General features: G+C 39.8%; 1 protein-coding gene across 3 annotated transcripts in view; it reads left to right on the top strand.

Moving 5' to 3' along the window:
* The first annotated feature begins 4,646 nt into the window (after positions 1 to 4,646).
* ALDH1L1 (aldehyde dehydrogenase 1 family member L1) overlaps positions 4,647 to 24,055 on the top strand; it is a 103,555-nt gene continuing 84,146 nt past the window's right edge. Inside the window, exon 1 of one of the 3 annotated variants that reach the window (XM_041761137.1) lies at positions 4,647 to 4,767. The gene's annotated coding sequence lies outside the window, so the exon portion shown is untranslated. Of the gene's footprint in view, positions 4,768 to 4,965; positions 5,109 to 5,172; positions 5,273 to 24,055 lie in introns of those variants that run through there. The other 2 variants (XM_041761136.1, XM_041761135.1) reach the window with 2 other exon arrangements.

Raw genomic sequence — 24,055 nt, forward strand, 5'->3', positions numbered from 1 at the left:
GGGCTCTGTTGGTGGTTGGCTGTGTCCTTGCCCAAGGTCACTGCTCTCAAACAGTCCTCTCTCCACAGCACCCTCCTCTGGATACAGCAAATGCTCCCTGGCCCTCTCTCTTAACACCTTAGGCCCTAGAGATGGTAACACCTCTGCTGTCACTGGCCCTGGGCACCACCCATGCTCCCTGGGACCAGAGTCATGTTATTCTCATTGATATCCTACCTTCTAGTCTCTCTTTCTCATGTTTCTTGAACATGGACACTGCTGCTCCTATAGTCAGAGGCTGCTTCCCAAATGCCAGGCCCAGGACCAGCATGAGCTGGGCAGTTTCCAACAAGGCCCATTATTCCTTTAAGCTTTTTGATCCTGAATGGGCTTTTTAATGAAATTAAGATGAAGGCCCATGGAAATTGACTTTTAAAAAATTAAAAGTTTACCATTTCAAGCATTTTTAAGTGTCATATTCAGTGGCATTAAGTACATTAATGTTGTTGTGCAACCATCCCCACCATCCATCTCTGGAACTCTTCATTTTCCCAAACTGAAATACTATCCCCGTTAAACACTAATTCCCTGCTCCCCTCCCCCCAGCCCCTGCAATCACTACCCTATTTTCTTTATCTAGGAATCTGTTGACTCTAGGGACTTCAGATAAGTGGAATCACACAGTATTTGTCCTTTTGGGTCTGGCTTAACCAGCTGCATGGTGAGTAATGCTTTCTCATTGTTTCTTAGCAACTACTTACACTCAAACTTCCACTTCCACAATCCCTGCATTCACTCTTACTCTTCTCTCTAGCTGGAATCTTTCTCATTTTTTCCTAATTAAATTCATCCTAGCTGCCAGTCCATATTGTCACATCATTTTCTTACCTTTGATTTCTGCTGTGTCTGCACATTCATGTCTCTCACTAGGCTACAAGCACCTGCCTGTCCTCCATTCTCATTGTGCCATGAGCTCCTGGGGCTATCTTCAGGGTAGGGACTGTCCTGGGCACTGGGACACAACCACAAACCAACCCCAAGGTTTGATTTAACACAGGGACCCATAGGCTTTGCTGGAGGCTGGCAAGGTCCTCACAGTAGATAGCTATGAACCTCCTGACCATCAGCTTAGCTCTTCAGAAACATTTTTGTTTGTAATTCCGGGTTCTTAGTTTGGTCTTTATTAAAGGCTTAGAAATGTAGTAAAGCTAACTCATATTTTTGCCTCTATATAGTGTATGGTTTGTGTCCCTCCTGCAGATTCATATGTTGAAATTTAACACCCAAAGATGATAGGATTAGAAGGTAGGGCTTTGGGGGCCATTAGGTAATGAAGGTGGAGCGCTCACCAAGGGGATTAGTGCCTTAATGAAAGAGATTCCACAGAACTCTCTGGCCCCTTCCACTATGTGAGGACACAGTGAGAAGTCCCTCAGAGGAAGGCCCTCACCTGATCATGCTGCCATGATCTCGGACTTCCAGCCTCCAGAACTGTGAGAAATATATTTTTTGTTGTTTATAAGCCATCTGGTTTGGCATTGTGTTATAGCAGCTGAAACAGACTAAGACAATATGTAAAATCACGGGTTGGCCATTTTAAGGGGGAATATCCAGGAAAATCCTCTTAAATTCTCAGTTCCCACTGGGGATAGATTCTAGGAGACAGGATACCACGTGACACCATGAGCTATTCATAAGATGGAGTAGAAGTGTGGGATGGTCTCAGTTTGCATCTGAACAGTATACCTCAGGAGTTCAGCAAAGGGGAGCACTAGCCCCAGATTTGAAAAGACAGTTCAGGCCATGAACCCTGTCAGCTTCAATTTCCAAAAGGCTGCAGACCTTGGCAAGTTAATGTTTCCTTTGCAGTGTACACACAGCACTGAGTTACTGAGTTCCCAGAGGATAAGCTGAATCATCCTTACACAACAGAAAGAGAATCCATCTCATTATCCATCTGGTCACCTGTCCATGTGGCCCAGACTTATATTCTAAATTGCCCCTGGATTAGAACAGTAGCTCCCATCCCTTTACCCTCAGTGTAAGGCGTGCAAACATCTTCTGTGTTCCCTGTCCCTGAGGGAACAACAGAAAGCTCAGGGAGAGGGTGTCTCTGTTGGGACACCCTCCATCCACACTCACACACTGGTGCCTTTTCTGAGTGAGGTCCTGTGCAAGGCTCTGGAGTACACAGATGAAGTAGACCCTGCCCCTGCTTTCAGAGGTCTTACAGTTGAGAGACAGAGACAGAGACAGACAGACAAACATAAGGGAAATTATATTAGAGTGTGACCTGGGCTACGAATGTGGGAATTCCCAAAGGGAAGAGGGCTAGGGAAGCCTTCCCAAAAGAGATAATGCACAGACCAATCCCCACCGGCTAAGAGAGATGAAGTGAAGGGGCATTCCTGGCACAGTAAACAGAACTGGCAGTGGTGGGCTCAGTATGACTCCTTCAGAGAATACCATCATTCTAGGACATAGAAGATCTGGCTCTGCCACTCTGAACTCAGGCCTCACTTCACTCTCTGGGAAAGGATAGATTTACAAGTCACATGCTATCACTTCCACTGTGCATTTTGCTTGTTAGAAGCAAGTCATTGAGTCCAGCCCACATTCCAGGGTTCAAGGAATTGCAGTCCTGTTGAATGCAGGGAGTGTCAAAGAGCTTTTAAACTATCACAGTCCCCCCAGTGGCCACAGATTATTTACAGACCTCCCACATGCAAAACATATGCGCCCTTCGAAACATCCCCCACCAAAAGTCCCATCCTACTACAGAATCAGCTCAGAGCCCAGACTCTGATCTAAATCAGATCCTGATGTGGAAGAGGCTCCTCGGGTGTATTTCCTTCCATGGAGCTCCTTGAGTACAGTACAATCAAAGCACAAGCTGTCTGCACTCTTTCCCCCCTGCCCACACCCAACATATGATGGTGGGACAGGCACAGCGTGACCACCATAGACATCCTTGTTCAAAGGGGATGGGGACAGGAGGCACACAGTTCTGAACCCCTGCGGGGCAGATGCTGGAAGCTCCCTGATTAGCACTCAAGCTGATTTGGCCTGGATGTGATTCTCTGTGCTCTTGCTTCTACCCTGTGGACTCTTCATTCTTCTGAGTTTCCTTTTGTTTCCATGAAATGTATCCTGTGTTTGCATCTGAGTGCTTTCTTCTTGCCAGTAGAATTTGAGAGGAGGGGGATCTAGAAGTTTCTTTTCATGTAGTACTATCTCTGATCCTTTTAGTCCGAGCTGGCACTATTTTATCAATGTGATTCTTTTGAAAACTTTGTGTCTTCTGTGAATCTTGTTGAGGTTTATTAGTTTCATCGACTGGCTGACCCACACATGTCTTTGAGATAAACCCTGCTCTACCTTGGGCTTCTGCTGAATGGCAACTTCAAATTTCCTGGAAGTCCTACTGTTTCACCAAATACTCTGAAGTACCACTTTTGATCTTTTTAAGGACTTAGCAAAGGATTTTATAGCCCCTGCCTTGCCTTATCTTTTCTTGGCATGGCCCTGCATTACATCTTTGCCTGGAAACTATTTGTTAATTTTAACATCATTTGACACCTGAAGAGATAGGGAATTTTCAAAATCAGCAAATTCTGGTTCCTTTTTTAAAAAAACATTTTATTTATTTATTCATGAGAGACACACAGAGAGGCAGAGACACAGGCAGAGGGAGAAGCAGGTTCCATGAGGGGAAGGACTCCATCCCAGGACCCTGGGGTCACGCCCTGAGCCAAAGGGAGATGCTCCACCCCTGAGCCGCCTGGGTACCCCCTGGTTCCTTTTTATTTAATATTCTATCTTTTGGCTTATTTCTCTTCTCTCACATTTTAATATGAGCAGCGATAAAAAGCCAGGAAGCACCTTCAACATTCTGCCTGGAAATCCTAGCCAGACCATCCAGTTCATCTGGTACATTTTCTATTTTCCATGTGACTGTGTAAAATTTCTGTGTACACTTCCCTCCTCTCCAGCTCCATACACTGCTAATGCTATGGGTTCTTCTCTGACTTCCTCACACTCTTGGGGGTGTCCCATCTCCAAGCCATTTTTTTTTTCCCCAGGAGTTCCTGTCACCTATCCTTCTGCATTCTCTATTCTAGCCTCAAAGTTCCACTCGTGCTAGTTTCCCATCCCAGGCCTCTGACAACAGTGAATACATCATACAAGTTTCCTGCCCTCAGAGAGTTGGAGTAGCAGGATTAATAACAGATTAATAACCAAATAATGAACTAAAAAGATATCAGATATGCTGTAAGAGCTGTGAAGGAAATAAAACAGTGAAGTGATGGGACTCACTGAGAGGCTTCTTCAGATTATGCGACTGGGAAAAGCTTCTCTAGTAATAATGGGTATGTCAAGTACCATGTGAAGGCAAGAGAGGGGCATGCCTCGCTAGTATTTGAGAGAGGAATGTTCTGGCAGGGGCCAGTGTAGAGTTCCCGAGGCCCGGCACACTTGGGGTGTTCAGGCACTGGGCAGAGGTCCGCTGGCTGGCGCGCGGGTAGAGAGAACCTCAGAGGAAGGGAGTCCAGCAGCAGGAATGGCAGGCGGGCTTTTGGGTGGCTTGTCCAGAAGCCGCCGGACACAGGCTCACAGTCGGGACACAATGTGCAGATTTGTTTTCCTCTGTATTCTCTTTTCTGGACGTTGTCCCAGAGTGGGACAGATACCCCGGCCTGAGACAGAGGAGGCATCCGTGGCACCCGGACTGAGCGGAAAGAAGCAGGGAGAAGAGGACTTCTGCAGGGAAGCCTGCGGCTGTGCAAGGTGGGAAGGGCACTGGGCAGGCGGGAACCCCGATATTCACGCGTACACCCAGGTACTGTCTCTGCCAGGAGACTGCAAGTTTACAGGGGGCAGGTATTGTTTGGCTGTGCCCGGTCCATGGCATAGGGTAGGAACTTGGCACGTTTTTCTTGAATGAGGGAGGGAGGGAGGGAAGGAGGAAGGGAGGGAGGGAATGGGTGAAGTTACCAGGGATGAGTCTCCTCCCACCAGCAGCCTTGCAGGCACCCCAATCACCCAACACTCGCGCCTTGGCAAAGCCCCGTGACTTACGAAGGGTCCTTGGCACGTCTTCCGGCCAGGTGCAGGCCAGCCCAGGGAGGGTGAGTGCGCGGGGCCTGCCCGCACAGCCGCAGGGCACCCCCCCCCCGCCCCCCGCCTCGGCTGGCGCCCCTCCCCTCCGCGGCTCCGGCCGCAAACACGCCGCCCCGCCCCACGCTCCCGCGGCCTCGCCTGGCCCGCGGCTCCTCGCCTCCTCCCGCGCGTGGTGAGTGCCCCGGGCCCCGACCCCCGACCCCCGACCCCCGACGGAGGGAGGCTGTCCCAGCTCTCGCCTCCAGGGTCCAGGGGTTCAGGGCTCGGGTCCCCGACGGGGGCTCCTGGGGGACGCGCGCGTCTCCGCGGGGACGCCGGGCCTCGGGTCCGGGGCGGGATGCTCCGGGCGGGGGTGCTCCGTGGGGCGGCGGCCCTCCAGCCTAGCGGGGCGCGGGGAGACTGGGACAAAGCGAAGGTGACACCGCGGTCCTCCGCGGCGCCCCCCGCGCCAAGCCCCTCACCCCATGTCAGGGAGTGGACGAGGTTCCCCGGGATTGGCCGCCTCTGGGGCCAGGGCGCGGGCGCCTCTGCTGCTTGGACAGCTGTGCACGGGCGCGCGCACCCCGGGCCCCCGGGGACCCCAACACGTGGTTCTTGGGGTCGCGCGACCTAGAACCCAGGGTCCGCTCCCCTCCCTGCACCTGTGCGGGCCTCTCATTTGTCACCTCCCTAGGAGAGGCAGGGAGGCACCTCCCTTAGGTGCAGATGGAGACAGGATTTTAAGGGGCATTCTCAGACGCGGGGTTCGGGGTGGGGGGCGTCGGCTTCAGGTGCCGCTTTTCTCCCTCCTCCCACGCTTCTCAGTGACCTTGAGCAAGTCTCTCAAACTTTGACTCTCTGAATGTTGGCTGCTGTCCCTCCTACGACTGTTAACCTTCAGGACAGTGTTGGGAACAAACCCTGCGACGTGTCTCTTGGAGACCAGCGAACTGAGCCTTAGAAATGAGAGCGATTTACCCAGGTTGAAGACGGGTCTACAGGGCCAGGTGGTCTAGGGGGCCTGCCCCGCGTCCTGCGCCCGCGCAGCACAGTGGGACAGACAGCGGGTGACACCTGACCCCCCAGGGACCCGGGCGGTGGGAGGGACGCGGTATCCTCCCTGCCAGGTGCCAGACGGAGCAGACCGCTTGCAGCAGACGAGTCCGCTCTGCTTCCCGCCCCCTCGGGCCGGGCCGGGCAGCCTCGTGGCTGTGCCCCCACCCCAGCTGCATTCTTCCGGGGGTCCCAAGACCTCAGCTTGAGAACAGACGGTCCGGAGCTGCTGCTCCCGCACCTTGCCGCCCCCAGCGTGGGCGGGGTCGGGAGTGTGAGGTTCTCGCCTCAGAGCCGAGAAGGAATCTGGCAGACAAAGGAGAGTGAGGAAAGCAAGAGAGTTTTATTAAGCAGGGATACCTCGGAGCTCTCGGAGTTAGAGTGGCTCCCACAGGGTTGCCCCTGAAGGCTTTTAGGGTTGGGTTTTTATGGAAGGCCAACCAGGGAACTTGAATCCTTTTAACATCTCTGCTGATAGCACTATTGAGTAAGGACTAGTGATAGCACCTTTAGTGGCTTACTGCCTTCTTAGACACTGGTAATTCTCCTCATTTTGGGGATTTCTGTGAGCTAATGCTGCAGCCCCCTACCTAGCCCCGCCTGGCCCCTATTCCATGAGCTCCTTCAGATGTATATTGCTGGGTATACTTGGGGGATGATTGTCAACATGTATCTTGGTGGGGGGTGGTAGAGATAAAGGAAGTTTCCAAAGGAATTTTTATATGTTAAAGTAGACTTTACAGCATCCTGGGGGGCAGGCTAAGATTGCCTTTTGCCCTCAGCAAAGTGTCAGCATCCAGGCAGTTAAGTCCCTAGGGGGAAGGTCACTCTGCCTGTCTCAAGGACCTGTCAGTGGGCTACAAGTAGTAAGGAGATTTTATCATTTTTCTTTTGCCTTCGTTTCACGTCACTAGGGAGCCGGGTCTGAGCTGGGTGCTTGGGGTAGGAGGCCTGGGAAGCCCTGACAGTCCTGCTGCTGCCAGGGCAGCCCTAGAGTGGACTTAAGCACTGCTGGGGGCAAGGACGCTGAGCCGATTCAGAAAGGAGGTAGAGGCTTGCTGGCTGCCCAGGCAGCCGGCCCAGCTGCACACACTCTGGCTCTCCTCCCTTCCCTGGCTCCGCCCCCTGGCAGCTCCTGATCTTTTCTTAAGCCAAAGGTCAAGATTGGCTGAGGCCCCTCCCAGTGCACCTGTCCCTGCCACACTCAGTTTCCCTGAACTGTGACCACAGACCTACAGGTGGTTATGCTGACTCTGCTTCCCTGCTTCCAGAAGGATCTTGTTTTGTGCTGCTTTACTTTTCCACAAGTAATATATGCTTAGTATACAAAAAGCCAGAACATTCTGTTAAAGAAAAGATAATTACTGTCATCAAAAATCCCCCACACCCAAAACACTCTACCCAGTGACTTAACGTCTCTGAATCCTCCCAAGTTTTTATGCTGCAAGTACACAAACATCCACACACATAGCAGTTTTAAAAATTAGAGTGATTTATTGTCTGTTGGGGGGTTCTGGCCTACATATTCCAGGTGGTGAGACCAACTCTGTAGCCATTTCTGACTGGCTGCATGGTTTACACAGTGGGAATCATAATTTTACAGTACTCATGCTTTTATTTGCTCACCCAAACATAATTTAGAAGAGAAAATGCTGCGTCAGAAGAAAAGAAGCATTTCTAGGATTTTGATCTTTATTGCCAAATTTTCCTCCAGAGAATTTGCACCAGCGTTATCCTTTAGTGCCACAGGAGAGTGTCCATTTTTCCATGACCTAGACAGCATCAGATATTTATATCATCTTAAGTGCCTTCCAATTTTATAGGAGAAAAACAGTCTCTTGTTTTAGTAGGCATTTATTCAATTAATTGTAATATGAACATGTTTTTATTCCTCTATTGGCAATAAGCTTTTATTCTTTTGGCAAATTGCTTCGGATACCTATAAAATCTTCCTGCATGAAAATTTATCATATGCTTTCTTTTACATATCTCCTTTAGTGTTAAGTCTCTAAAGCCCAATACTTACTGTTTTTTTCTCATATTTTGATGTTTTCTTCCTATATTTGATTTTTTAAGTATTTATTTTAATCCAATTGAACTGCATTTTGAAGTAAGATGTGAATAGACGTGGATTTATTTGTTGTTTGTTTAACTTAGTTTTTAGAACTTGAGTTTACAGAACAATTGGGCAGAATACCAAGAGTTCCCATTTACTCCCTCAGCCTCCACTCCCCTCTACTGTCCTGAATGCATTAATAACTCCTTGCATTAGCACTAGTGTGGCACATTTGTTACTCCTGATAAGTGGATATTGATACAATATTCTTAATTAAAGTCCATACTTTAGGTTACTGTTTGTGTTACATATTCAGTGGGTTTTGACAAGTGACCCGCATCTGCCATTACAGTGGATAACTGAAAACAAATCTGTTACACCCATTCATCCCTCTTTCCTTCTCCAAGCCTCTCTCAAATACTGATTTTGTTCTCTGTCTTTCTAGTTTTGAGATTGTCATTATAGTTAGAATAAAATACTATAGCTTAGCAATATGCATTAAAATTCCTCTGTATCTTTTCATGGCTCGATAGCTCATTTCTTCTTAGCATGGAATAAAATCCTGTTGTCCAGATTGACCGTTTATTTACCTAGTCACCTACTGAAAGATATCTTGGTGGCTTCCAAGTTTAGGTAATTATGAATAAAGCTGCTATAAACTTCTGTGTGCTGGTTTTTGTGTGGACCCAAACTGTCAGCTCACTTAGGTAAATACCATGGAGTGTGATTACTGAATCGTATGGTAAGAGTGTGGTTAGTTTTATAAGAAACTACTAACCTATTTTCCAAAGTGACTGTACCATTTTGCATTCCCACCAGCAATGAATGAGAGTCCCGATTGCTTCACCTCTTCACCAACATTTTGTGTTGTTAGTGTTTTGGACTTTAGTCATTCTAATAGATTTGCAGTGGTATCTCACTGTTGTTTTAATCTGCAATCCCTAGTGACTTGAGATGTTGAGCATCTTTTCATATATTCATTTCCCATTGGTATATCTTCTTTGCTAAGGTGTCTGTTCAGGTCTTTCCCCCATTTTTAAGTTGAGTTGTTTTCTTACTGTTGAGTTGTAAGAATCCTTTGTATGTTTGGATATTGGTCCTTTATCAGATGTGTGTTTTGCAGATCTCCTCCCTGTCTGTGACTTGTCTTTTGCAGAGCAGAAGTTTTTAATTCTAATAAAATTAAGTTTATCACTTTTTTTTCTTCCATGGTTTTGTTGTTGTATATAAAAAGTCAGACCCAAGGTTATCTGGATTTTCTCCTGTGTTCTAGGAGTTTTATAGTTTTATCTAAATGTAGATTTTACATAGGTCTGTGATTGATTTTTTTGAAGTTTTTTGTTTTGTTTTGTTTTGTTTTTTTTCAGTGTGGATATCCAATTATTCAAGAATCATTTGTTGAAAAGTCTGTCTTTATTGCATTGCCTTTACTACTTTGTCAAAGATCAGGTGACTGTTTTTGTGTGAGTCTGTCTTCTATTTGTCTGCTCTTTTGCCAACATCATGCTGTCTTGAATACTGTAGTGTCATAGTACGTCCTGAAGTTGGGTAATATTAGTCCAGTATTTGGACTTTGGTCCTCTCCTTCAAAATTGTGTTGGATATTTCAAGTCTTTTGCCTTTAGTATAATCTTTAGAATCGGTTTGTTGATATCCACAAAATAACTTGCTGGGATTTTCATTGGGGTTATGTTGAATCCAAAGGTCAAATTGGAAAGAACTGATATCTTGACAATATTGAGTTTTCCTGGGACACCTGGGTGGCTCAGTGGTTGAGCATCTGCCTTTGGCTCAGGGTGTGATCCTGGGGTCCTGGGATTGAGTCCCACATTGGGCTCCCTGAAGGAAGCCTGCTTCTCCCTCTGCCTGCGTCTCTGCCTCTCTCCCTGTGTCTTTCATGAATGAATAAATAAAATCTTAAAAAAATATATTGAGTTTTCCTAACCATGTATATGGGATATCTCTACTTATTGAAGTTTTATTTGATTTTCTTCATTAGTCTTGGGGTTTTCCTCACCTAGGTCTTTTACATATTTTGTTATATGTACACATAAATAATTTCATTTTGGGGTGATAATGTAAATGGTACTGTGTTTTTAATTTCAAATTCCAATTGTTTATTACTGGCATATTAGAAGCAATTGATTTTTGCATATTAACCTTCTCTCCTATAACCTTCCTATAATTACTTATTAGTTTCCACAGTTTTTTGCTGATTGAGACTTTCTACATGGACAATCATGTTATCTATGAACACAAGATGGTTTTATTTCTTCCTTTCTAATCTATATTTCTTTCCTTTTCTTGTCTTACTGCCTTGCTAGAATTTCCAATAGGCTGTTGAATAGAAGTAATGAAAGGGAACACCCTTGATTTGTTCCTGATCTTAGCTGGAAAGAAAGTTTTTAGTTTCTTACCATTAAGTGTGATATTAGTTATAGGATTTGTTTATTTGTAGATATTCTTTATCAGGTTAACTTCCTCTCCATTCCTAGTTTGCTGAGAATTTTTATTATGAATGGGTGTTGGATTTTGTCAGATACTTTTTTTGCATCTATTTATGTGTTTATATGATTTTCCTTTTTTGTCCTATTGGTGTCGTCTATTACATTAATTGATTTTTGAATGTTGAATCTGGAAATTCATTCTTTTGCCTGTGGCTGTCCAGTTTACTGACATTGTTTATCGAAGAAACTGTCCTTTTTCCACTGTATGTTCTTGGCTCTTTTGTTGTAAATTAATTGATCTTATATATGTGGGTTTATTTCTGAGCTGTCCTGTTCTTTTGAGCCAAGTGTCTACTTTGTGCCAATACCAAACTGCTTTGACTATGATAGCCGTGTAATATAGTTTCGTATCAGGGAATGTGATGCCTCTAGCTTTATTCTCTTTTTCAAGATTGTTTTAACTCTTTGTGGTTTCTTATGGTTCCATATAAATTATAGGATTGTTTGTTTTATTTCTGTGAAAAAGTGCCGTTGGAATTTTGCTAGGGATTTCATTGAATCTGATAAATTTTGGGGATAGTACGAACATTTTAACAATATTAATTCTTCCAATTCATGAGCATGGAACAGCTTTCCATTTATTTGTGTCTTCCTCAATTTCTTTTATTAATGTCTTACAGGTTTTAGTATACAGGTCTTTCACCTCTGTGGTGAAATTTATTCCTATATACTTTATTCTTTTTGACATAATCATAAATAGGATTATTTTCTTAGCTTCTTCTTCTGGAAGGTTATTATTAGAAACACAACAGATTTTTAAATTAATTTTGTACCCTGGAGCTTTACTGAATTTATTAGTTCTAATTTTTGCTTTTGGTGAAGTCTTTATAATACATATCCATACATATATTATACATATACATATATATATATAATATGTCATCTGCAAATAGTGACAGTTTTACTCCTTTCTTTTCAATCTGGATGGCCTTTATTTCTTTTTCTTGCCTAACTGCTATGGCTAGGACTTCCAATACTATGTTGAATAAAAGTCACAAAAGTGGACATCCTGTCTTGCTCCTGATTTTAGAGGAAAATCTTTTCAGTTTTTCATTATTGAGTATGGTGTTAGCTTGGGCTTGTCATATATGACCTTCATTATGTTGAAGTATGCTCCCTTACCCATTTTATTGAGGATTTTTTTTATCATAAATGGATGTTGATTTTTTTCAAATTATTTTTCTGTGTCTGTTGAGATGATCGTATACTTATCCTTCATTTTGTTAACATAGTGTAACGTGTTGATTGACTTGAAGATTTTGAACCATTTTTTATATCCCTGGAATAAATCCCACTTGATCATGGTATATGACCCTTTTAATATATTGTAGAATTCAGTTTGTTGAGGATTTCTGCATCTATGTTCATCCAGGTTATTTGCTTATTGTTTTATTTTCTTGTATTGTTCTTGTCTGATTTGGTACTAGGGTAATGCTAGCTTGCAAAATGCATTTGGGACTATTCTCACCTCTTCTATTTTTGGAAGATTTTGAGACAGATTGGTCTTAATTTTTCTTTGAATGTTGGGTAGAACTCACCAGTGAAGTCCTCTGTTTCTGGACTTTAGTTGTTGGGAGGCTTTTATTACTGATTTAGTCTTCTTACTAGTAATTGGTGTGTTCAGATATTCTATTTCTTCATGATCCAGTATTGGTAGGTTGTATGATCCTAGGAATTTACCATTTCTTCTAGGTTGTCAAATTCATTGGTTTATAATTGTTCACAGTAGTCTTTTATAATATTTTGTAATTTTGTAATATCAGTTGTCATGTATCTTTTCATTTCTGATTTTGTCTACTTGAGCCTTCTTTCCTGTTTTCTTGGTGAGCCTAGCTAAAGGTTTGTCAATTTTTATTTATCTTTTCAAAGAACCAATTCTTAGGTTCATTGATCTTTTCTATTGTCTTTTAAATTTCTATTTAATTTACTTCTGCTCTGATTTGTTATTTCCTTTCCTTCTTTCTACTAATTTTGGTTTGCTCTTTTTCTAGTTGTTTGCTCTTTTTTCTAGTTCCTTGAGGTGTAATGTTACAATGTTTATTTATTTATTTTTTTAATAATAAATTTATTTTTTATTGGTGTTCAATTTGCCAACATACAGAATAACACCCAGTGCTCATCCCGTCAAGTGCCCCCCTCAGTACCCGTCACCCATTCACCCCCACACCCCACCCTCCTCCCCTTCCACCACCCCTAGTTCATTTCCCAGAGTTAGGAGTCTTCATGTTCTGTCTCCCTTTCTGATATTTCCTACCCATTTCTTCTCCCTTCCCTTCTATTCCCTTTCACTATTTTTTATATTCCCCAAATGAATGAGAACATATAATGTTTGTCCTTCTCCTTCTGACTTACTTCACTCAGCATAATACCCTCCAGTTACATCCACGTTGAAGCAAATGCTGGGTATTTGTCATTTCTAATGGCTGAGTGTTACAACGTTTACTTCAGATTTCTTCTTTTTTTTTCCATGTAGGTCTTTATGACCGAATTTCCTTTTTAGAATTGCTTTTGCTGTATCCCATACATTTGTTGTATGTTTTGTTTCCATTTTAATTTATCTCAAGGGTTTTTAACATTTCTGTTTTGATTTCTTCTTTGAGTCATTGGTTATTCAGTAGTATGTGGTTCAATTTCCACATATTTGTGAATTTTCCAGTTTTCTTTTTGCAATTGACTTCTGGTTTTGTACCATTGTGGCCAGAAATAATGAATATGATTTCAGCCTTACCATTATTAAGACTTGTTTTGTGGCCTAACATGTGATCTATCCTGGAGAATGTTCTATGTGCACTTGAGAAGAATATGTATTCTGTTCCTTGGATGGAATGTTCTGTATACGTCTGTTAAGTCTACCTGGTCTAGTGCGTTGTTTAATACTAATGTTTCCTTATTGATTTTCTGTCTGGATGATCTGTCCATTGATGAAAATGGGGTATTAAAGTCCTCTACTATTATCTTTTTACTCTCTATTTCTCCCTTTTAGTATGTTAATATTTGCTCTATATATTTTAGGTACTCCTATGTTGAGGGCATAAATATTTCCAATATATTATATCTTCTTGTTGGATTGACCCCTTTATCATTATGTAATGTTCTTCTTTGTCTCTTGCTACAATCTTTGTTTTAAAATCTATTTGGTCTGATGTAAGTATAGCTCCTCAGTTTTCTTTTGGTTTCCATTTGCATTAAATATATTTTCTATCCCTTTACTTACTGTATGTGTCCTTAGACGTGAAGTGAGTCTTTTGTAGGCATCATATACCTGTCTTTTTTATTTTTTATTTTTTATTCTTATTTACTTATATATATTATTATATATTATTTATATATTTTTTAAAAAGATTTTATTTATTCATGAAAGACAGAGAAAGAGAGAGAGAGAGAGAGAGAAACATAGATAGAGGGAAAAGCAGGCTCCATGCAGGGACCCCATGTGGGACTGAATCCTGGGACTGCAGGATCATGCCCTGAGCCTAAGGCAGATAGTCAACAGCTAAGCCTTTAAAAGTCTTTAAAAAGCCTTTAAGTCTTTAAAAAAAAATTTTTTTAAAGGCAGATAGTCAACAGCTAAGCCTTTAAAAGTCTTTAAAAAGCCTTTAAGTCTTTAAAAAAAATTTTTTTTGTTCAGCCACTGTATGTCTTTTGATTAAAGAATTCAATTCATTTACAGTTACCAATAACTACAAATAATTATTGATAAGAATGTACTCATTGCCATTTTGTTGATTATTTTCTGGTTGTTTTATAATTCATCTCTGTTTCTTTCTTCCTTTTTTGTTCTTTTCCTTTGTGGTTTGATGACTATCTCTAGTGGTATACTTAGATTCCTTTCTCTTTATCTTTTGTATATCTATTATAGGTTTTTGCTTTGTGATTATCATAAGATTTACATATAACAGTTGATATTCATAACAATCTTTTAAAAAGTTGATAACTTAGGGGCAGCCCCGGTAGTCCAGCGGTTTAACGCCGCCTTCAGCCCAGAGTGTGATCCTGGAGACCCAGGATCAAGTCCCACGTCGGGCTCCCTGCATGAAGCCTGCTTCTCCCTCTGCCTGTGTCTCTGCCTCTCTTTCTGTGTGTCTGTCATGAATAAATAAATAAAATCTTTTTAAAAAAGTTGATAACTAGGTTTGAATACATATTAATGCTCTACATTTTTACTCCTCCAACTCATTTTATGTTTTTGATATCACATTTTACATTGTTTTTTAGAGAGAGAGAGAGATTGAGAAAGAGAGAAAGAATGAGCACAAGACAGGGAGGAGTAGAGGGAGAGGGATAGAGAGATCCTAAGCAGACTCCATGCAGAGCATGGAGCCTGACACCAAGCTCTGTCTTATAACCCTGAGATCATGGCCTGAGCTGAAATCAAGATTCAGATGCTCAACCAACTGAGCCATCAAGGCACTCTTCACATTTTACATTTTTTTGTCATGTATCCTTTAACTAACTGTGTAGTTATAGTTATTTTTACTGATTTTGTCTTTTAACCTTTATGCTGTCTTTAGAAGTGATTAATCCACTACCTTTACTGTATATTCACCTGTACAAGATTTATACTTTTATATATTTGTTCTTACTTTAGTTTTAGGTTGATGGGATTTTTCTTTTAATAAATACTTCATTTCACTCATTTTGCTTGCATGGTTTCTAAGCAGAAGTTTGTTGTAATTCTTATCCTTGTCTTTTTATAGGTAAGGTTTCTATTCCCTCTGACTTCTTTCAAGATTTTTCTCTTTTATTTTCTGCAGCTTGAAATTGATATGCTAAGTGTAGACTTTTTGCAGGGTTATTATTTATCCTGCTTGGTTTTCTCTTTGTTTCCCAGATGTGTGTTTTGATATTTGTCTTTAATTTTAAGGAATTTTCAGTTATCATTACTTAATATATTTGTTCTATTCATTTCTCTCTTTCTTCTCCTTCTAGTATTTCCAATACAAGTTTGTTAAGTTGTTGTAATAGTCCTACAGTTCTTTCATATTATGTTCTTTTTCATTTTTTTCTCTTTGGATTTTTGTTTGGAAAATTTCTGTTGACCTATCTTCCAGCTCATTGATTGATCAGCCATGTCTAATCTATTGAACCTATTGAAGGTATTGTTCATATTTGTTACAGAGTTTTTTGTTTCTAGAATTTCCTTTTGATTTTTTTCTTAGCGTTTCCATCTCTCCTTTTACATAATCCATTTGTTTTTGTATGTTGTCCACTGTTTTCATTAGCCCTTAACAATTTGATCACAACTGTTTTAAATTCCTTGTCTGATAGTTCCAATGTTTTTGCCATATCTGGGTCTGGTTGGGATACTTTATTTGTCTCTTCAAACTGTGTTTTTTGCCTTTGAGTATGGCTTGTATTATTTTTGTTGAAAGTTAGACATGATGTGCTGGGTAAAAGAAACTGAGGTAGGTATGTTTTTAGTGTGTAGTTTTATATTCATATGACTAGGGGTTAGGATAAAGGAGTCAGAGTTCACTTGGATTCCCAGTTTTCATTCTTCTGTTGTCTTAGGGTTTTCCCAGAGACTACATAAATAGTCATAAATAGTCTACATAATAGACTACATAAATAATCTAACTCCTTGTAGTTTTTTTATGTAATCCTCTATTGTTTTAAAGGAGCCCCATTGATGTGGTGCTAAGGTATATGGGGAAAGAAAGTCTACTAAAGTACTATGGTTAGGTCTCAGTCTTTTAATAATCTTATATCCCCCAGACTGTGAGCTTTGCATGTGCTCCTCAATTCCTCACTCTCCACTAGGCATAACAAACATTGACCATTCTATCAAACGATAGCAGAATATACCTTCTCAAGTGCTCATGGGACATTCTCCAGGACAGACCAATGGTAAGTAGGCTTCAGGACCTAGTTTTAATAGATCTTTAAAAACTGAAATCATACCACATAATTTCTCTGACCACAGTGGAATCTAACTAGAAATCAATAATACAGGAAAACTGGAAAATTCACAAATATGTGGAAATTAAACAACACATCTTAAACAATGACTCAAAGACGGAATTACAAGGGAAATTGGCAACTTAGAGATGAATGAAAATGAAAAGACAACATACCAAAATTCATGGGATGCAGCAAAGGTAGTGCTCAGAGGGAAATTTATAGCCATAACTACCTACATTAAAAATAGAATTACCACAAATCAATAAACTAAATTTGCACCCTGAGAAACTAGACAAAAAAGAGCAAACTGAGCTAAAAACTATCAAAAGTAAGAAAATAATAAATATTGGAGTGGGTGTACATAAAATAAAGAATAGAAAAGCAGTAGAGAAAATGAAACAACATATTGGTTCTCTGAAAACAATGATATTGACAAACCTTTAGCTAGACTGGCAAAGAAAAATAGAAGATGCAAATCACTAAAATGAGAAATTAAAATGGGGATATTAGTACCAGTCTTATAGAAATAAGGATTATAAGAGTATACTATAAAAAATTGTGTCCTAGATTAAATGAACAGATTCCTATGAACATATAAATTACATAAGCTGACTCAAGATGTAGAAAATCCAAACATAACTATAACAAGTGAAGAGATTGAATCAGTAATCAAAAATCTCCCAAGAGAAGCTCTGGACCAGATGGCTTCACTGTTGAATTCTACCAAATATTTTAAAAATTAACAATTATCTTCACACTTCCAAAAAATAGAAATGGAGGGAAGTCATTCTATGATTCTGTCATTTATCTGATACCAAAGACAGATAAAGACATCATGAGAAAAAAGTTATAGACAAATATCCCCTATGAGTATAGTTGTAAAAGTTCTCAACAAACTGCTAGCATACTGAACCTAATAACATAACATAACACTATAACTGAGTGAGATTTTTCTCGGAAATTCAAGAGTGGTTCAAGATAAAAAAATCAATCAGTGTAACATATTGCATTAATAGAATAAAGGAAAAAACCCACATGAATAACTCAATTGATGCAGAAAAGCATGTGAGAAAATCCAATACCCATCCTTGATTTTTTTAAAAAATGTGAAAACTATAAGAAAAAAATACTAAGAAAAATGTAAGAACTTTTTCAATACAATAAAGAAAATTTATGAAATTTTATGAAAATTTATGAAGAACATAGCTAACCCCATACTCAATGTTGAGAGGTTGAACGTTCCTTCTAAGGTCAGGAATAAGACAATGATGTCCACTTTTATTAATGCTATTCAACATTGTACTGGAAGTCCTAGCCAGACCCAGGAAAAGAAATAAATGGCATCTAAATTGGAAAGGCCATGTAAAACTATTTCTATTCATAGATGACATGACCCTATATATAGATAATCCCAAATAATCTACTAAAAATTTTACTGGAGCTAATAAGTGAATCATCAGAGTTTCTGGGTATGAGATCAACATGAAAAAAAATCAGTTGTATTTCTATATATCAGCAATGAACACTCCAAAAGGGAAATTTAGAAAGCAGTTCTTTTTCCAGTAGTATCTAAAAGTAGAAATATCAATCTACTGAAAATGGCAGGAGAGTAGAAGGACCCTAGGCTTGTTTCATTCTACTAACACAACTAGGTAACTATCAAATCATCCTAAATGCCCCAGAAATTGATCTGAGAACAGATTTGGGGAAGTCAGTGACTCCATGAAATGTAATAACATTTGTACTATAGGAGCTCCAGAAGAAGATAGAGAAAAGGGAACTAATTTACTTGAGAAAATTATAGCTGAAAACTTCCCTAATCTGGGGAAGGAAACAGACATCCAGATCCAGAAGGCACAGAGAACCCCCATCAAAATCAACAAAAGCAGGCCAACACCAAAACATATTGTAATTAAATTTGCAAAGTACAGTGATACAGAAAAAAATAACAGCAGTAAGACAAAAAGAAGTCCTTAACTTGTAAGGAAAGACCCATAGGCTAGCTGCAGATTTCTCAGCAGAAACTCAGAAGCCAATAGTCAATGTGCTGATTGGGAAAAATCTGCAGCCAAGGATAGTCTAACCAGCAAGGCTATCATTCAGAAAGAAGGACAAAGAGTTTCCTAGACAAATAAAAACTAAAGGAGTTCGTGACCACTAAACCAGCCCTACAAGAAATAACAAAGAGGACTTTTTGAGTGTTGAAGAGGCATTCTTTTCCCATTGGATATTCTCTCCTCCTTTGTTGAAGACTAACTGATCATATACTTATGGGATCATTTCTGCGTTTCCTAATCTGTTCCATGGATTTAGGTGTCTAGTTTTGTGTCTCTACCATACTGTCTTGATCACTACAGCTTTGTAATATAAGTCAAAGCTCAGAAGTGTGATGCCTCCAGGTTTCCTCTCTTCTTCAAGGCTGCTTTGGCTATTCCGGGTCTTTTGTGGTCCATACAAATTTTAAGATTGTTTGTTCCAGCTCTGTGAAAAATGGTGATATTTTGATAGGATAGATTGCTTTGGGTAGCATGGATATTTTAATAATACTTTTTCTTCCAATCCATGAGCATGGAATATTTTTCCATTTATTTGTGTCATCTTCAAATTCTTTCTTATGAAAGAATTCTATAGTATGAAAGTATTCTATAATTTTTGGAGTACAAATATTTTACTCATTTGGTTAGAGTTATCTTATTATTTTTGGTGCAATTGTCAATGGGATTCCTGAATTTCTCTTTTTGCTGCTTCATTATTGGTGTAAGAAATGCAACAGATTCCTGTACATTGATTTTACATCCTGCAACTTTATTGAATTAGTGTATTAGTTCTAGCAATTTTTTGGTGGAGTCTTTTGGGTTTTCTACATAGAATATCATGTTGTCTGTAAGTAGTGAAAGTTTGACTTCTTCCTTGCCAATTTGGAGCCTTTTGTCTCTTTTTATTGTTTGATTGCTGAGGCTAGAACTTCCAGTACAATGTTAAATGCCCACCCATGGGCATTAGTGATTAGAGTGGGTATCCTTGTCTTGTTCCTGACTATAGAGGAAAAGCTCTCAGTTATTCCCTGTTGGGGATGATACTAGCTATGGGCCTTTCCTATGTGGCCTTGATGATGTTGAGGTATATTCCCTCTATCCCTGATTGTTCAGAGTTTTTATCAAGAATGGATGTTGAACTTTGTCACATGCTTTTTCTGCCTGTATTGAAATGATTATATGGTTCTTTTTCTTTCTTTCATTAATTTAAAGGGATACATGCATCCTGGTGTTTATAGTAGCATTTATCTACAATAGCCAAAATTATGGAAGCAGCCCAAGAATCCATTGATTGATGAATGGATAAAGAAGATGTGGCATATATATACAATGGAATATTATTCAGCCATAAAAGAGAATGAAATCTTGCCATTTGCAATGGTGTGGATTGAGCTAGCAAATGTTATCCTAAGCAAAATAAGTCATTCAGAGAAAGACAAATACCATATAATTTCACTCATATGTGGAATTTAAGAAACAAAACAAATGACTATGGCAGAGGGAAGGAGAGGAAAACCATGAAACAGAGTCTTAACTATAGAGAACATAGTGAGGATTGCTGGAGAGGAGGTTGGTGGGGGGGATGGGTTAAAAAGGTGATGGGGATTAAGGAAAGCATTTGTTGTAATGAGTACTGGGTGTAGTATATATATAAGCAATGAATCACTAAATTCTACACCTGAAAGTAATATTACACTGTATGCTAACTAACTAGAATTTAAATAAAAACTTATAAAAATGTAGGAAATATCTAGGAATTAGAGAGACAAGACTTAAATGAATAAAGACATGCTCTGTTCATGGGTAGGAAGCTTTGATACATTGACAATACTACTCAAAGTGATCTACTGATACAACACAATCCTTATCAAAATTTCAAGAGCCTTTTATGCAGAAATAGGAAAGCCAATCCTAAAACTCCTATGTAATTGCAAGAGGCCCTAACTAGTCAAAACAATCTTGAAAAAGAATACATTTGGAGAACTCACTTTCTAATTTCAAAACTTATTACGAAGCTATGGTAATCAAAAGGACATGATCCTGATCAATGGGTAGAATTGGGAGTCCAGAAATAAATCCATACTTATCTGGCCAATTGATTCTTAACAAAGTCACTAAATGGGGAAAGATTAGTGTCTTCAATAAATGTTGCTAGGGTAATTGTATTTCCACATGTAAAAGAATGAAGTGGGACCCCGTTCATAGAACACAGCATGTAGAAAAAGTAACTTAAAATTGGTCACTTAAATGTAAGAGCTAAAATCACAAAACCCCTAGAAGAAAGGATAGGGGTAAATTTTCATGATGTTGTATTTGACATTGGAATTCTAGATATATACCAAAAGTGACAAAAGAGAAATAGGTAAATTTGACTTCACCAAAATTAAAAACTTTTGTGCAGCAAAGGACATTATCCAGAAAATGAAAAGACCACTTTCAGAATGGGAGAAAATATTTGCAAATTATGTATGTGATAAGGTATTAATATTCAAAATTTATAAAGGGATATAATTCCTACAACTCAATGACAAAAAGACAACCCAATTATATAATGTACCTAGGAGTGGAATTGCTGAGGAATATGGTAATTTTATGTTTAGATTTTTGAAGATCTCCAAACTGTTTTCCACAATTACTGCACCATTTTACATTCTTACCAGTAATATAATAGTTCTGTATTTCATATCTTTGCCATCACTTGTTTTCCTTTATTAAAACATTGTAGATGATATTATTCACACCAATAGTAGGTATGAAGTGTTATTTATTTTTTTCTTTTTTAAAGATTTTTAATTTATTCATTCATGAGAGACACCGAGAGAGAGGCAGAGACACAGGCAGAGGGAGAAGCAGGCTCCCTGTGGGAGCCTGATGTGGGACTCAATCCCAGGACCCCAAGATCATGGCCTGAGCCAAAGGCAGACGCTCAACCACTGAGCCACCCAGGCATCCCTGAAGGGATATTTCATTATAGTTTTGTTTTTTGTTTTTTGTAAAGATTTTATTTATCTATTAATGAGAGTCACAGAGAGAGAGGCAGAGAGACACAGGCGGAGGGAAAAGCAGGCTCCATGCAGGGAGCCCGATGTGGGACTCCAGGATCACACTCTGGGCTGAAGGCAGGTGCTAAACTGCTGAACCACCCAGGGATCCCCTTTTAAAAAAATTTTTATCGTTTTTAAATTTTTATTTAAATTCAATTTAATTAATATATACTGTAGTATTAGATTCAGAGGTAGAATTCATTGATTCATCAGTTGCTCACAACACCCAGTGCTCATTACTTCAAGTGCCCTCCTTAATGCCCATCACCCATTTACCCTATCCCTTCACCCACCTCCCCTTCAGCAACCCTCAGTTTGTTCCCTATAGTTAAGAGTCTTATGGTTTGCCTCCTTCTGTTTTCATCTTATTTTTCCTTCATTTTCCCTATGTTCATCTGTTTTGTTTCTTAAATTCCACATATGAGTGAAATCAGTGGTATTTGTCTTTTTTTGACTAACCTATTTCACTTAGCACAATACCCTCTAGTTCTGTCCACATCCTTGCAGATGGCAAGATTTCATTGTTTTTGATGGCTGAGTAATATTCCACTATATATATCCCATGTCTTCTTTATCCATTCATCTGTTGATGGACATCCAGACTCTCCATATTTTGTCAATTGTGGACATTGCTGCTATAAACACTGGAGTGCATGTACCCTTTTGGATCACTATGTTTGCATCTTTCAGATAAATACCCAGAAGTGCAATTGCTGGGCTGTAGAGTAGTTCTATTTTTTTGAGGAACTTTTTGAGGAACGTCTGTACAGTTTTCCAGAGAGGCTGCCCCAGTTTGCATTCCTACCAACAGTGTAAGTAAGAGGGTTCCCCTTTCTCCACATCCTTGCCAACATCTGTTGTTTCCTGAGTTCAAACAGAGATTTGTATACCAGTGTTCATTCCAGCATTATTCACGATAGCCAAAAGGTAGAAGCAGCCCAGTGTGCATCAACAGATGAATGGATATATACAGACAGACAGACACACACACACAGATAAAATTCCTTCATAAAAAGGAGTAAAGTTTGGATACATGCTACAACATGTTTAAACCTTGAGGACATTGCACTGAGTGGAATAAGCCAGATACAAAAGGACAAATATTTTTTATTTTTTATTGGTGTTCAATTTGCCAACATATAGAATAACACCCAGTGCTCATCCCATCAAGTGCCCCCCTCAGTGCCTGTCACCCAGTCACCCCCACCTCCTGCCCACCTCCCTTTCCACCACCCCTTGTTCGTTTCCCGGAGTTAGGAGTCTCTCATGTTCTGTCTCCCTTTCTGATATTTCTCACTCATTTTTTCTCCTTTCCCCTTTATTTCCTTTTACTATTTTTTACATTCCCCGAATGAATGAGACCATATAATGTTTGTCCTTCTCCGATTGACTTATTTCACTCAGCATAATACCCTCCAGTTCCACAAAAGGACAAATATTGTATGATTCCACTTATATGTGATACCAAGAATAGGCAAATTTATAGAGACAGAAAATAGATTAGAAGTTAACAGGGGCTACTTGGCTACTTGTAGTGGTTGGGAATGGGAAGTTATTGCTTAATGAACATAGAGTTTGGGGTGATGAAATAGTTGAGATGCTTACACAATACTGTGAATGTAAAAAAATGTTTTTGAACTGCACACTTAGAAATGATTAAAATGGCAAGTTCTATATTACATATCTTTTACCATTATAACAATTTTTTAAAACTATAATAAACACAAAGACAAACTAACAGTGAAACAGAACACAGGTCCAGAGACAGATTTACCCATATATAGTACTGGAAAAAATATTTCTGGACTTCTATGTCATAGACAAGTGTCAATTCCAGAAAGATTGCATGCAATGAAATATAAAAAGCAAAACAATAAAGTTTTTTCTAATATCTCTCTTTTCAAAATTAAGACTTTATTTTTTAGAGCAGTTTTAAGTGTATAGTAAAATTAAGGGGCAGGTACAGAGATTTCTTACATACCCAGTGCCTCCTGCCACACACAACATCCCTTGTTACCAACTACCCCCACCACAGTGATATATTTGTTACGACTGATGAATGTGCGCCAATACTTTGGTGAATGCATCACTCAGAGTCTATAGTTTACATTAGGGTTTACTCTAGGTGTTGTACCTTATATGGGTTTGGACAAAGCATAATATGTATCCATCATTCTGGTATCACAGAGTGTTTTCATTGCCTAAAAATCCTGTGCTCCATCTATCCCTCTATTTCTCTTCTCCAACGCTTGAGGCCACTGATCTTTTTACTGTCTCCATAGTTTTGCCTTTTCCAGAACATCATATAGTTAGAATTATACATCATATAGCCTTTCAAGATTGGCTTCTTTCACTTAATATGCATTTAAGCATAAGCCA

This window comes from Vulpes lagopus, chromosome 7 (genome assembly GCF_018345385.1).
Source record: "Vulpes lagopus strain Blue_001 chromosome 7, ASM1834538v1, whole genome shotgun sequence".
NCBI classification, from domain to species: Eukaryota; Metazoa; Chordata; class Mammalia; order Carnivora; family Canidae; genus Vulpes; species Vulpes lagopus.